This window comes from Sturnira hondurensis, unplaced genomic scaffold (assembly GCF_014824575.4).
Source record: "Sturnira hondurensis isolate 20B ecotype Veracruz unplaced genomic scaffold, ASM1482457v3 Scaffold0018337, whole genome shotgun sequence".
Lineage (NCBI taxonomy): Eukaryota > Metazoa > Chordata > Mammalia > Chiroptera > Phyllostomidae > Sturnira > Sturnira hondurensis.
In genome coordinates this window covers 4345950-4351610 of record NW_028090968.1, presented here as the reverse complement: position 1 = coordinate 4351610, position 5661 = coordinate 4345950, and the positions used below count along the sequence as shown (strand labels likewise).

At 42.7% G+C, this 5661-nt stretch overlaps 1 non-coding gene across 1 annotated transcript; it reads left to right on the top strand.

Annotated features, from left to right (window-relative positions):
• Nucleotides 1-1187: 1187 nt before the first annotated feature.
• Nucleotides 1188-1335, top strand: LOC119002951 (small nucleolar RNA SNORA57). The gene has a single exon (XR_005069844.1). It is a non-coding gene; the product is annotated as a small nucleolar RNA SNORA57 (small nucleolar RNA).
• The last annotated feature ends 4326 nt before the right edge of the window (nucleotides 1336-5661 follow it).

The following is a 5661-nucleotide window of genomic DNA, read 5'->3' as shown; positions in this document are numbered from 1 at the left end:
GCCCTGGCCATATCTCCAGATCTTTAAAGAGAGCCAGGGAGAGTGAGATCTCAGTCACCAGGCAGAGGCCAGGGAAGTTTTGACATCTTGGCTCTGTGGTCCCTCACCTCCAATGCCATGTGCATAGTCTCTGTGGAGGATCCCTGCCTTCTGAGTGTGGCCCACAAGTTCTCCCCCTCATCCAGGCCTCCAGAATAGCTGGAGGGCAGAGGTGGGCAGGAGCGGGCCGAGGGGACTGGGAGAGGAGGGTGCCTATCTCTCCAAAGCCTTTCTTCTGGTGCTTCAGCTCTTGACAGAGCTGCCCTCAGGAATGGAGGAGCCTGGTGCCTATGGAGGCCCATAGCAACCTGCTTGGGCTCAAGCTCTAAGGAGCCTGCTGGCCCTCGTCTCTACTCTGTAGCATGGTATGGCCTGGTTGATGCCTTATCCTGGGTTATGAAGATGGTGTGTGTGTGTGTATGTATACACAAAAAACAGAGAAGCGAGGGAGAGAATGATCTACAAAAGGGGACAAGAGAGAATAAATAACTCAATTAAAAGGTGGGCAGAAGACCAGAATAGACAGTTCTCCAAGGAAGACATACACATGGCCAATAGACATATGAAAAAATGTTCAACATCACTAATCATCGGAGAAATGTAAATCAAAACCACAATGAGATACCACTTCACACTTGTTGTAACAGTGATTAACAATAAATCAACAAACAACAAGTGTTGGCAAGGATATGGAGAAAAGGGAACCCAACTTCACTGTGGGCGGGAATGCAGATTGGTGTAGCTACTGTGGGAAGCGGTATGGACATACCTCAAAAAATTAAAAATGGAACTGCCTATGACCCAGTGATTCCACTGCTGGGAATACTGTATGTCAAAAACCCCCCAAAACACTAACCAAAAGGAATATATGCACCCCCATGTTCATTGCAACATTATGTACAATAGCCAAGGGAGAGAAGCAACTGAAGTGCCCATCAGTAGGAGAGTGGATAGAAAAGCTATGGTAATACACACAGTGGGATACTACTGGGCTGTAAAAAATAAATAAATCTTACCTTTTGTGACAGCACGAATGGACCTAGAGGGTATTATGTTAAGTGAACTAAGCCAGATGGAGAAAGACAAATACCATATGATTTCACTTATAGATGTATCTATGTAGAATCTTAAGAATAAAATAAGCAATTCTTCTTTTCTTGGAGGCGGTTGGGCATGAAGCACCAGTTCCTGGAATGTACAGGGGCAGAGGGAAGGGGCTCCTGACCCCTCGGTGTCATGTCTTTGGTGCTGATGGTTTCTTGTCCACTGGTTCCATCCTCAAGTACCGGGACAAATTAAAAAAGAACAAAATAAACAAAACAGAATACAGAGATACAGAGAACAGACTGACAGTGGACAGAGAGGAGGGTGTTAGAGGGCTGGGTGCAAAAGGCGAAGGGATTAAGAAGTACAAATTGGTAGTGACAGCCCAGTCACGGGGATGTAAAGCACAGCACAGGGAATATAGTCAGGAGTACTGTAATAACTGTATGGTGTGCCAGGTGGGTACTCTGTATGTACTCTCTAAAGTACATGATTGTCTAATCACTATGCCGTACACCTGAAACTTTTACAGAACAATATCAAATGTAAACTGTAATTGAAAAAATAGTCATTTAAAAAAAGAGTAAGAGTGAAGAAACGGGGAGGAGAAAATGATGAAAGGAGGAAGGTGAAGGAAGAAAAGAGAGAAAATAGAGAAAAAACATTCCTTTCTTTGCTGTCCTCCCCCCCCCCCCCAGAGCTTCTTACCGAGGAGGAGGAACCTGCCCCGTGTTCCAGACTCTAGACTATTCGACAGCCACATATCTGGTCTTCCAGCTTCCCCTGGAGGGAGCGTGGGTGATGGGACCTGGTCATTGCTATTCTGTTCAGGAAGTGGGACACTACATTCTTGTGTGGAAAAGAATCCGCTGGGCTCAAAGATATGTGATGAACAGCTCAGCAACCCTGGCTAGGATGCTGGGCTAGGAACACAAGCAGTCTCCTGTGCTTGGTTTTTGGATGATAGAGGCAGGGGAGGAAAAGCGAGGGCTGAGCAGTGGGCACCATTCTCACTAGCTATACCATTCATGCCCAGCTGACCTTTCTGCAGCCTCCTGGGAGAGGAAATAAGAATCTAATGATGACAGAGTCTTGCTGGAGTTTGGGGCATGGACCTCCTGCATTCTGTTCCTGGGTTGCAGAAACCTGTGCCGTATCAAGATGTGGCTTTCAACTGGCCTGGTATGGAGGCCAGCTGCCCTGGAAGAAATGGGACTACCCTCTTCTTCATGTACATTACCTCTTTGGTCAATTTTCTTTGCAAGAGCTAGTTCTGCAGTCCTTTTGGTAGCACAACACTTCAGTCTCCTAAGGCACTATTAGCTAAATTTTGCAAACTGGCCTTGACTGGAGCTCAACAGACAAGAGCTATCCAGTTTTCAGGGGAGACATCCATCCTAGGCTCTTTTTGGCTAGCCTGAGGGGTAGTCAAGGGCCCAGGCTACCTTGGGAAGAAAAAGAACTGGGTTCAAATCTTAGCTCTTCCATTTCCTAGCTGTGTGGCCTTGGACAATTGATGTCGTCTCTTTGAGCCTCATCTTGCTCATATGTAAAATGGGAACAATAACATTAGAAGGAAGGGGGAATGTGGCAAAGATATTTATTTTCTTTGTTCCCCCCAATGCAGGTTCAATTAAGATCAACTGCATCTCTTGATTAGAGGTCACAATTTCATCTGACAGCCCTTCCCTTTCAACTCTGTCTCTGGATTCTCATAACTGCTTCCTTCTTCTCACTTCAGGATTATCTTTCAACAAACTAAGTTCATCTTCCCCATTTTCTTGCCCTCCTTGTTCCTTAAGCTCTGGTTTCCTCCCACCTCTGTCTCAAACTTAGTGGCATTTGTCTCTGCAGGGCCTCAATTCTTGCCATGGTGAGATCATCCCTTTTCTCAACCCACTGCCTTAGCTATCAGCTGGTAACAATTCAAACATGTTCTCTCTCTGGATCCAAGGGTTGTGTAGGATTTTGCACGCGTCTGTATTTTTCCAGGAAAAGGTTCCATAGCCTTCCTCCCTCCTCGCAACATTCTCAAACTAAAAGATTAAGAATTAGTGGGTATTAGATCTCTGTCACTTCCCCAAGGATCATCTGATTTTATAGATGGGTTTTAAATAGCTAAAAGAATGAGTCTCCAGTGGTGGAATTATTGCAGGAGATTGTACAGATAACAGGGTCTGGGACAGCCTGTAGCTTCCTGAAATAGTGTATACACACCATGCTTGCCTGACAGCTATGTTAATGCAGCTTAATGTATAGCAACTGATTTTATTATCCCAAAGTATGAAAACAAAGTCTGAGAGATTCGCGGAGGATTATAAAGAGGCTAGATTTACTCTTCCCTGAAACTTTTTCAGAACAAAGGAGAAAGAAAAGACTAATAAAAAATGACATGCTAAATTCTATGGACCAGAAAACAGATAACAAAATAAATCTCGCAACCAAGAAGTTTGGCTGGCTGATGTAGGCTGGGGGATATTTAAGAGAGAAAGAAAAAGGGAAGTTCCTTTCTTTTTTCTCAGGGTGATCCCATCGCTATCTCTAGGAATTGGAAAGCAGAGTGTGCCTGCCTGCCTTCTTTCTTAGCAACATCAGGAGGTTCAACCCTATCTTGGGTAAAGTGGCTCTTTTGGGGATGGACTTCTTCCTTTTTCCCCTTTTCCCCCTACCTCTCCCTGTGATTTTACCAACATTATCTCAGATTTGCAGCTTTCCAGCTATGTGACCTTGGGCAAGGGACATAACCTTGTGACATTTAATTTCTTTTTCTTTTATTAAAGGTTTTATTGTTCTACTACAGTTGTCCTAATCTTTCCCCCTTTGCTTTCTTCAGCCAAGCCCCCCTGCCCCCACTCCCACAGTCATTCCCACCCTGTTGTCCACGTCCACGGGTCATTCCTACATGTTCCTTGACTTGTCCCTTCCTCTCTTTCCATCCTTATCCCCTCCACCATCTCCTCTGGTTGCTGTCAGTCTGTTCTTTGTTTCTATGCCTCTGGTTCTCTTTAGCTTGTTTTTGTTTGTTTTGTTCATTAGTGTCCTCTTATAGATGAGCTCATATGGCATTTGTCTTTCACTGCCTGGCTTATTTCACTTAGCATAATATTCTCCAGTTCCATCCATTCTGCTGCATAGTATTCCATTGTGTAAACATACCAGTTTTGTGATCCACTCATTTACTGGTGGGCACTTAGGCTGTTTCCAGCACTTGCCTATTGTAAATAACACTACTGTGGACATTGGGGTGCATAGGTCCTTTTGAATTGGTGTTTCAGGATTCTTAGGGTATAATCCCAGCAGTGAGATTGCCAGGTCAAAAGGGAGTTCCATTTTCAGTTTTTTTGAGGAAATTCCATACTGTTTTCCAAAGTGTATGGTATTGTGGCTGTACCAGTTTGCATTGCCACCAACAGTGCACTAGGGTTCCCTTTTCTCCACATTCCTGCCAGCACTTGTTGTTTGTTGACTTATTCATGATGGCCATTCTGACCCGTGTGAAGTGGTATCTCATTGTGGTTTTCAATTTGCATCTCTCTGATGGCTAGTGATGCTGAGCATCTTTTCATATGTCTCTGGGCCCTTTGTACATACTTCTTGGAGAAGGGTCTGTTCGGGTCCTCAGTCCGTTTTTTAATTGGATTGTTTGTCATACTGGTGTTGAGTCATATGAGTTCTTTATATATTTTGGAGATCAAATCCTTGCCCAGTGTATCAGTGGCAAATATGTTTTCCCATAAGGTTGGTTCCCTTTTCATTTTGATGATAGTTCTTTAGCCATGCAAAACTTCTTAATTTGATGTAGTCCCATTTGTTTATTTTTCCCTTTATTTCCCTTGCCCTAGGAGATATATTGGCAAACTATAGCTGTGTGTGATATCTGAAAATTTCCTGCCTATGTTTTCCTCTAGGACTTTTATGATGTCATGACTTATATTTAAGTCTTTTATCCATCTTGAGTTTATTCTGGTGTAATGTGTAAATTGGTGATCTAGTTTCATTTTTTTTTGCATGTCCCAATCCAGTTCTCTCAACACCATTTATTGCAAAGGTTATTTACTCCATTCTATGCTCTTGCTTCCTTTGTCAAATATTAATTGACCATAGAGACATGGGTTTATTTCTGGACTCTATTGTGTTCCATTGATCTATGTGTCTGTTCTCATGCCAGTACCAGTCTGTTTTGATTATAGTGGCCTTGTAATATAGTTTGATATCCCTCCTTCTTTCTTCTTTCTCAAGATTGCTGTGGCTATTCAGGGTCATTTTTTGTTCCATATAAAGTTTTGAAATATTTGTTCTAGATCTGTGAAATATGCCATTGGTATTTTAATAGGGATTGTGTTAAATCTATAGATTGCTTTGGGTAGTATGCACATTTTGATGATGTTAATTCTCCAGTACATGCACATGGTATATTCTTCCATTTGTTTGTGTCTTTCTTAATTTCTTTATTCAGTATTCTGTAGTTCTCTGAGTATGGGTCTTCTATCTCTTTGGCTTATTCCTAGGTACTTTATTTTTTATTTTATTTATTTATTTATTTATCTTTAGAGGGGAAGGAGAGAGGGAGAGAAACAT